The following is a 7,616-nucleotide window of genomic DNA, read 5'->3' as shown; positions in this document are numbered from 1 at the left end:
ATACTGCAGGAGCCCAGACTGAGCGTGCTTCAGCCAGGAAATGGAACTCCAAAGATTTAAAGTGAACATGAGCTGGTGAGCATAAGTATGGAATTAGATGGAAAATTTATCCAGAACAGCCCTAAATCAGGGCCTTCTCTAGATTTTTCTGTCTTTGGGATGGCCTTCAGAATACCAAAAAGTATGGTCAATTTGAGATGGTCTTCTGAAATCCAGTAAGAGTTGTTATTATTATTAATAATAATATTTATTAAGTGCTTACTATGTGACAAGCACTGTGCTAAGCACTGAAGTGGTAAAGAGCAAATTGGTTTGGACAGTCCCTGCCTCATGTGCGGCTCACAGTCTCAGTCCCCATTTTATAGATGTGGTAACTGGGGCCCAGAGAAGTGAAGTGACTTGCTCAAGATCACACAGCAGACAAGTGGTGGAGACAGGATTAGAACCCATGACCTTATGACTCCCAGGCCCTTGAGGTCAACCTACACATTCAAGTGTTCATTTAGTTGTGATTTTAATTGAGTGCTTATTATTTATTAAGCATTGCAGGGGTATACATGGTAATCTGTTGGGCATAGACCTTGTCTGCTGCAGGGATCATGGATTAAGAAGAAGGGAAAGTAGGTATCTGTCCCCATTTTACAAATGATGAAACCGAGGCAGGCCCAGGGAAGATAAGAGACTGGCTTGTATCCCACAGAAGACAAATGGCTAAACTGACATTGAAACTGGTAGCCCGCACACTGGTAGTCCATATGTGGGGGTCTGCAGGGGTGCATGGGGCACCAGGCCAGGGGCACGTGGGGCTGAGGAGCAGGACTCAGGAGCAAGAGCCTGGGCTTGGGAGTCAGAGGTCATGGGTTCTAATCCCAGCTCCGCCACCTAGCCCAATGACTTTGGCCGAGTCACTTCACTTCTCTGGGCCTCAGTTACCTCATCTGGAAAATGGGAATTAAGCCTGTGAACCCCACGAGGTACAACCTGATTACCTTGTATCTCCCCCAGTGCTTAGAACAGTTCTTGGCACATAATTACTGCTTAACAAATACAAAAATTATTATTATTATTAATACCTAGCTACCCTCTCAGAGTCGCACCTGGAGAGTTTCCAGTACTCTACCAGTCTTGGCTAAGGGAAAGAGAGTCAAGCAGAGGCATACCCATTCCATTCCTAGCTTGGGCAGTGGCTAGCGACTGGAAGGCAATCTGCTACAAGTCAAGACTCCCCCGTACTGGGCAGCAGCAGCGTGGGAGAGAGTCGAGGCTGGAGACTCACATTTACTGCGTGGAAGGAGGTAATGGTAAACCACTTCCATATTTTTAGCAACAAAACTCTATGGATCCACTAAAGGAATAATTACAGATGGAAGTAAGGAGTTCTGGGAGAGATGTGTCCATGGTTTCACTTTGGTTTGGCGATCACTCGACAGTATAAGACAAGACAATACTTAGCTACATGCTCTTAACCTTAAAACATGAAACTTCTTACAGTGCTCTGCACATAATAGGTACTCAGTAAATATCACTCAAAGATGGTTAATTCCTCACATTGTCCCATCTAGGCCTGGGTGAAAGGGAACACAAGTCACACTGAAAAAGCCTCATATCTACCCTAGAGATCTTAACAGTTTGGACATTGAAAGCAATGGGCAAAAACTCTCTGCATCTTCTCTGTTGAGATAGACCAATTGTATTCTTCTGCCCACATCCTTTTAGCATTCCAGCCCCTTCTCCTCAAGCCCTATTCATTTATCTTATGGTATATATTAGGTTCTCTAGGCCAGTCACAGTGCTAAGCAAGATTATCAAGTTAGAGAAAGTCCCTGTCCCCCCTTATTCTTAGAGGATGGTAGAGGCAGAATTGGTTCTTGCCATTTTTGTCTTGTCTTATGCTGTCGAGTTGTCTCCGACCCAAAGTTACACCATGACATATCTCTCCCAGAACGCTCCACCTCCATCTGCAATCATTCTGGTAGTGAATCCATAGAGTTTTCTTGGTAAAAATACGGAAGTGGTTTACCATTACCTCCTTTAGCACAGTAAACTTGAGTTTCCACCTTCAACTGTCTCCCACACCGCTGCTGCCCAGCATGGGTGAGTTATGACTTGTAGCAGATTGCCTTCCACTCGTTAGCCACTGCCCAAGCTAGGAATGGAATGAAAATGGAACAGAGGATGAGACTAGAGACTGGGAATTCTGATTTACCATCCCAGGCTCTGCCTGCTAGGCAACACTGTCTCCCATTTCCTCCAGGGTTTCCTGTTTTGGGGGGATTTTTTATTTTATTTGAGTTTTTAGTATGGGTCAAGCATTGTTTCCAGGGCTGGGATAGTTACAAGTTAATCAGGTCAGAAAAAATCCCCATCCCACATGGAGTTCATAGTCTAAATAGGAGGGAGAACAAATAACAAATTTCATCCTCAGAAGCAGCAGAAGCAGAAGCAGCGTGGCTCAGTGGAAAGAGCCCGGGCTTTGGAGTCAGAGGTCATGGGTTCAAATCCCTGCTCTGCCAATTGTCAGCTGTGTGACTTTGGGCAAGTCACTTAACTTCTCTGGGCCTCAGTTCCCTCATCTGTCAAATGGGGATTAAGACTGTGAGCCCCCCGTGGGACAACCTGATCACCTTGTAACCTCCCCAGCGCTTAGAACAGTGCTTTGTACATAGTAAGTGCTTAATAAATGCCATTATTATTATTATTATCCTCATTTTACAGTTAAGAAAGCTTAAGGCCCAGAGATGTGAAGTGACTTGCCCAAGGTCACACAGCAGGCAAGTGGCAGAGCTGGGATTAGAATTTGGTCCTCTGACTCCCAGGCCTTCATTCTTTCCAATAGCCAGGCCACTTCTCGTTTTGAGGCTGAAAGAAAGACTTCCCAAGCACTTAGTACAGTGCTCTGCACACAGTAAGCGCTCAATAAATACGATTGAATGAATGGAAACTTCCAGAACCTCCTCATAAATGCTCCCACACAGCACAGCCCTTCCTAGTCGGTAAGAACAGGGTCAGGCATCCTTCCATCCCTACCCCTTCCAATACGCCATGCCACTTCTCGTTTTGAGGCTGAAAGACTTCCCAAGTGCTTAGTACAGTGCTCTGCACACAGTAAGCGCTCAATAAATACGATTGAATGAATGGAAACTTCCAGAATGTCCTCAAAAAGGCTCCCACACAGCACCGCCCTTCCTAGTCGGTAAGAACCGGGGCAGGCATCCTTCCATCCCTATCCTGCCATTATCCTGTCTGTTGCACTACTGACCTCCAATGAGCAGAATGCCAAAAGCTCCCAGTGCTTGTCAGTCTTGCACTGGGATATGCTCTATATTGTAGGCTCATTATGGGAGGGGACGCTTTCAGCTACTTCTATTGTATTAATAATAATAATGATGGTATTTATTAAGTGCTTACTATGTGCAAAGCACTGTTCTAAGCACTGGGGAGGTTACAAGGAGATCAGGTTGTCCCACGGGGGGCTCACAGTCTTAATCCCCCTTTTACAGATGAGGGAACTGAGGCACAGAGAGATAAGTGACTTGCCCAAAGTCATACAGCTGACAATTGGCAGAGCTGGGATTTGAACCCATGACCCCTGACTTCAAAGCTCATGCTCTTTCCACTGAGCCACGCTGCTTCTCTATTGAACTTTACCAAGCACTTAGTACAGTGCTCTACACATAGTAAGAGCTCAAGTAGGTTTGCCAACCTACTAACTGTACCTCAATCTAATATATCTCGTGGCCGACCTCTTGCCTAAGTCCTGCCTCCGGCTTGGATCACCCTTCCTCTTCATATCCGGCAATTCCTCTCCCACCATTCAAAACCTTATTGAAAGCACATTTCCTCCAAGAGGCCTTCCCTGACTAAGCCCTCCTTCCCTCTTCTTCCACTCCCTTCTGCCTCGGCCTGACTTGCTCCCTTTATTCATCCCCTTTCCCAGCCCTACAGCACTTATATCCATATCTGTGATTGTATTTATTTATATTAATGTCCATCTTCCCCTCTAGACTGTAAGCTCGTTGTAGGCAGGGAATGCATCCGATACATAGTTATACTGTACTCTCCCAAGAGTTTAGTACAGTGCTCTGCACATAGAAAGTGCTCAATAAATACAATCAACTGACTGGCTCAATACAATCGATCGATTGATCCCCAAATATGGGTCTTCCCAAGTCCAGCTACCTTATAGTAGGACCATGCCATGCTCCCTCATGAAGCCACTCCCTGTGTTTCCCAAGTGTGGGGTGGATGGGGACTGATCAGGCGGCAGTGCTCAAGAGACTGAGAGCCACTGCCTCACCGACGGGGCTGTTTCTGCTGAGCACAGCCCTTTCACCGTATCTCTGTTAACCTCTCATCCAGGTCTTCTGCTTCCTGCATCATTTTCTTCTGCACCCGGGTCCCCTAATATCATTGATTTTACACAGATGAATTGTCTCATTCGGTTGGCACTAAAGATGAGTCCGTCGACTCAGTCATCTCTAAAATTGTTCTTTAACTGCCCCTGTCCCAATTTCATTTTTCTTAGGCATTCAATTCAATTAAGTTGCTAGCACGCACACTTTAATTTGCCTGTTTTAGAGGAGATAATAAATACTACCTGGATGACAGGAATGATTTCTCCCCACTCTCCTTTCTGCGGTGTCTCGTTCCCAAAGTGCTCCTGGTTGACGTGCACAGACGATTTTGGGTCTTGGAATTGTTTGAAGAAGATTGAGGTCCACAAGGAACCACGACCATTTAGACAACTGAGGCCAACATGAATTTAGGAAAAAATAATTATAATAATAATAATTATTATATGGTATTTGTTAATAAATGCTTACTATGTGCCCGGCATTGTTCTAAGCACAGGGGTAGATACAAGATAATAGGTTTGGACACATTCCCTATCCCATCCAGAGCACACAGTCTTAATCCCCATTTTAAAGATGAGGAAATTGAGGCACATAGAAGTTAAGTGACTTACCCAAATTCACACAGCAGACAAGTGGCCGAGCTGGGATTAGAACCCATGACCTTCTGATTCCCAGGACCATGCTCTATCCACTATGCCATGCTGCTTCCCCAAGCCAGGGGGTTTGGAAGGGGCAGGGGTTGGCGGGGGTGGGGGGCTCCATCTGAAAACTCCCTTCCATTGGATCCACAGAGGGTTCCCACCCACCCATCACCCCTCTTGCCCTCGTCTTCCTGCAAGCCTGCAGAAACTGGACCACCAGAGGAAGATCCAGGTAAGAAGCAGCATGGTGAAGTGGATAGAGCACAGGCCAGGGTGTCAGGAGTTTATGGGTTCTAATCCTGCCTCTTCTACTTGTCCAGTGTGTGAACTTGGGCAATTCACTTACCTTATCTGTGCCTCAGTTATCCAATCTGTAAAATAGGGATTGAGACTGTGAGCCCCACATGGGAAAGGGACTGTGTCCAGCCCAATTTGCCTGTATCCACCAGCATTTAATACAGTGCCTAGCACACAGTAAACACTTAACAAATACCACAATTATTATTATTAAGTCTTCCACAGATTTCCCAGAAGGGCTTTGGTCCTTGAAAGTTTAATTCCAGATCAGCACCAGATCTATTACAGGTTGTCTTTGTAAGCCACGTGATTGTCAGGTGTCCCTGGAAATGAGGGCTGAATTAAAGAGGCTAAGGCTGAGCTGGGCTGAGGCTAAACAAGGCTGTCGAAAGCTGAAAGCTTGTACATATCTATCCTATTTATTTTATTTTGTTGGTATGTTTGGTTTTGTTCTCTGTCTCCCCCTTTTAGACTGTGAGCCCACTGTTGGGTAGGGACTGTCTCTATGTGTTGCCAAGTTGTACTTCCCAAGCGCTTAGTACAGTGCTCTGCACATAGTAAGCACTCAATAAATACGATTGATGATGATGATGATGAAGAGGAAGAGTGCAAGTTGCCATCTCCCAGGTTCCGGGCCTCTCAAGCTTGCCCACGGAACCCTGACATTCCCCTAAGGAGTTACTCTCACTCTACCAGGGGGGCGGGAGGCTATCTCCAGGGTTTGTGGAGCATTTCTCTGATATGCTTCCTGCCAACCTTTCTCCACCAATCAAGTGTTTACAGTGTGGTAATGGTGGGTGGACATCAACAAGATTTTCCCAATGGTAAACTGGGGATTCAATACCTGTTCTTCCACCTGCTTACACTGTGAGTACCATGTGGGAGAGAGACTGTGTTTAAATTGATTATCTTGTATCTACCCCAGTGCTTATTACAGTACTTGGCACATTGTAAGCACTTAGCAGTGTGGCTCAGTGGAAAGAACATGGGCTTTGGAGTCAGAGGTCATGGGTTCAAATCTAGGCTCTGCCAATTGTCAGCTGTGTGACTTTCAGCAAGTCACTTAACTTCTCTGTGCCTCAGTTACCTCATCTATAAAATGGGAATTAAAACTGTGAGCCCCCCATGGGACAACCTGATCACCTTTTAACCTCCCCAGCGCTTAGAACAGTACTTTGCACATAGTAAGTGCTTAATAAATGTGATCATTATTACTTAGCAAAACCACTGTTGGGTAGGGACTGTCTCTATGTGATGCCAATTTGTACTTACCAAGCGCTTAGTACAGTGCTCTGCACATAGTAAGCGCTCAATAAATACAATTGATTGATTGATTGATTATTAATAATAATAATAATAAACAACTCTTCCACCCTTCCCCCAGGATACACCCAGACCACATGAAGCTTTAGTTATCTATTCCTGGCCAAGATACTCTACAGAGTGGATTACCCCTTCATCATGCTTTTATAATTGCCTCTCCTGTGCAAACTTGCTGCTGCTGCTGCTACTGACAGTAATGCTAGTACCATAACAATACTTACTGAGTACTCTGAGCAGTGCACTCTATGAAGAGCTTGGGAAAGTCCAAAAGTAGCAAGGGACAGTAGAAGCAATCGTGGCCCAATGGATAGACCATGGGCCTGGAAGCCAGAAGGACCTGGGTTCTAAACCCAGTCCTGCCACTTGTAGGGTGTGTGATCCTGAACAAGTCACTTAACTTCTCTGTGCCTCAGTTACCTCATCTGTAAAATGAGGATTAAGGTTGTGAGCCCCATGTGGGACATGGACTGTGTCCAACGTGATTACTTTGTGTTTACCCCAGCACTTGGAACAGTATCTGACACATAGTAAGAGTTTAAAAAATGCCATAAAAAAAAGAAAGTGAAAAGCTCCCTGTCCACAGGTCCTTCCATTCAGGGAGGGCAAACCTGTAGTACCGTCCTTTATTAAATATGAGTTGCAGTGCTTAAAGGAAGAAAGAAAAATATCCACAGAACTCAGTCACCCCTGCCAAGCGGATGGTAAATGGGTTTCCCAGCAGGTCAGAGGGAGGGTGGACAGTTGGACACCGAAGTAGCCACCCGACATGAAGCCCTGGACTTTGGGGCAGAGTGAAATGGGAACAGTGGGGCTGTAGCTACTGGTGATCAAAGAGGCACTGCCATTCTGCCACCCTCCCTGATGGAGACTGTTGGCCAGGTTGGTTGCGGAGTGTCTGATCAGCCCAGTTCTGTTAAGTCATGCAATAAATACCACAGAACTAACCAACGTGGAAGGGTGAGCCCTCTCACTGCTCTGCGGCTCTTCAATTTGGTCCAAA

At 45.7% G+C, this 7,616-nt stretch overlaps 1 non-coding gene across 1 annotated transcript; it reads left to right on the top strand.

The window, feature by feature from the left end:
- The first annotated feature begins 1,079 nt into the window (after positions 1–1,079).
- On the top strand, positions 1,080–1,217 carry LOC119929001. Its single transcript, XR_005451145.1, has one exon. It is a non-coding gene; the product is annotated as a small nucleolar RNA SNORA7 (small nucleolar RNA).
- The last annotated feature ends 6,399 nt before the right edge of the window (positions 1,218–7,616 follow it).

Source organism: Tachyglossus aculeatus, chromosome 5 (genome assembly GCF_015852505.1).
Source record: "Tachyglossus aculeatus isolate mTacAcu1 chromosome 5, mTacAcu1.pri, whole genome shotgun sequence".
In the NCBI taxonomy this organism is placed as follows: Eukaryota; Metazoa; Chordata; class Mammalia; order Monotremata; family Tachyglossidae; genus Tachyglossus; species Tachyglossus aculeatus.
This window is presented reverse-complemented; position numbering and strand designations above follow the sequence as displayed.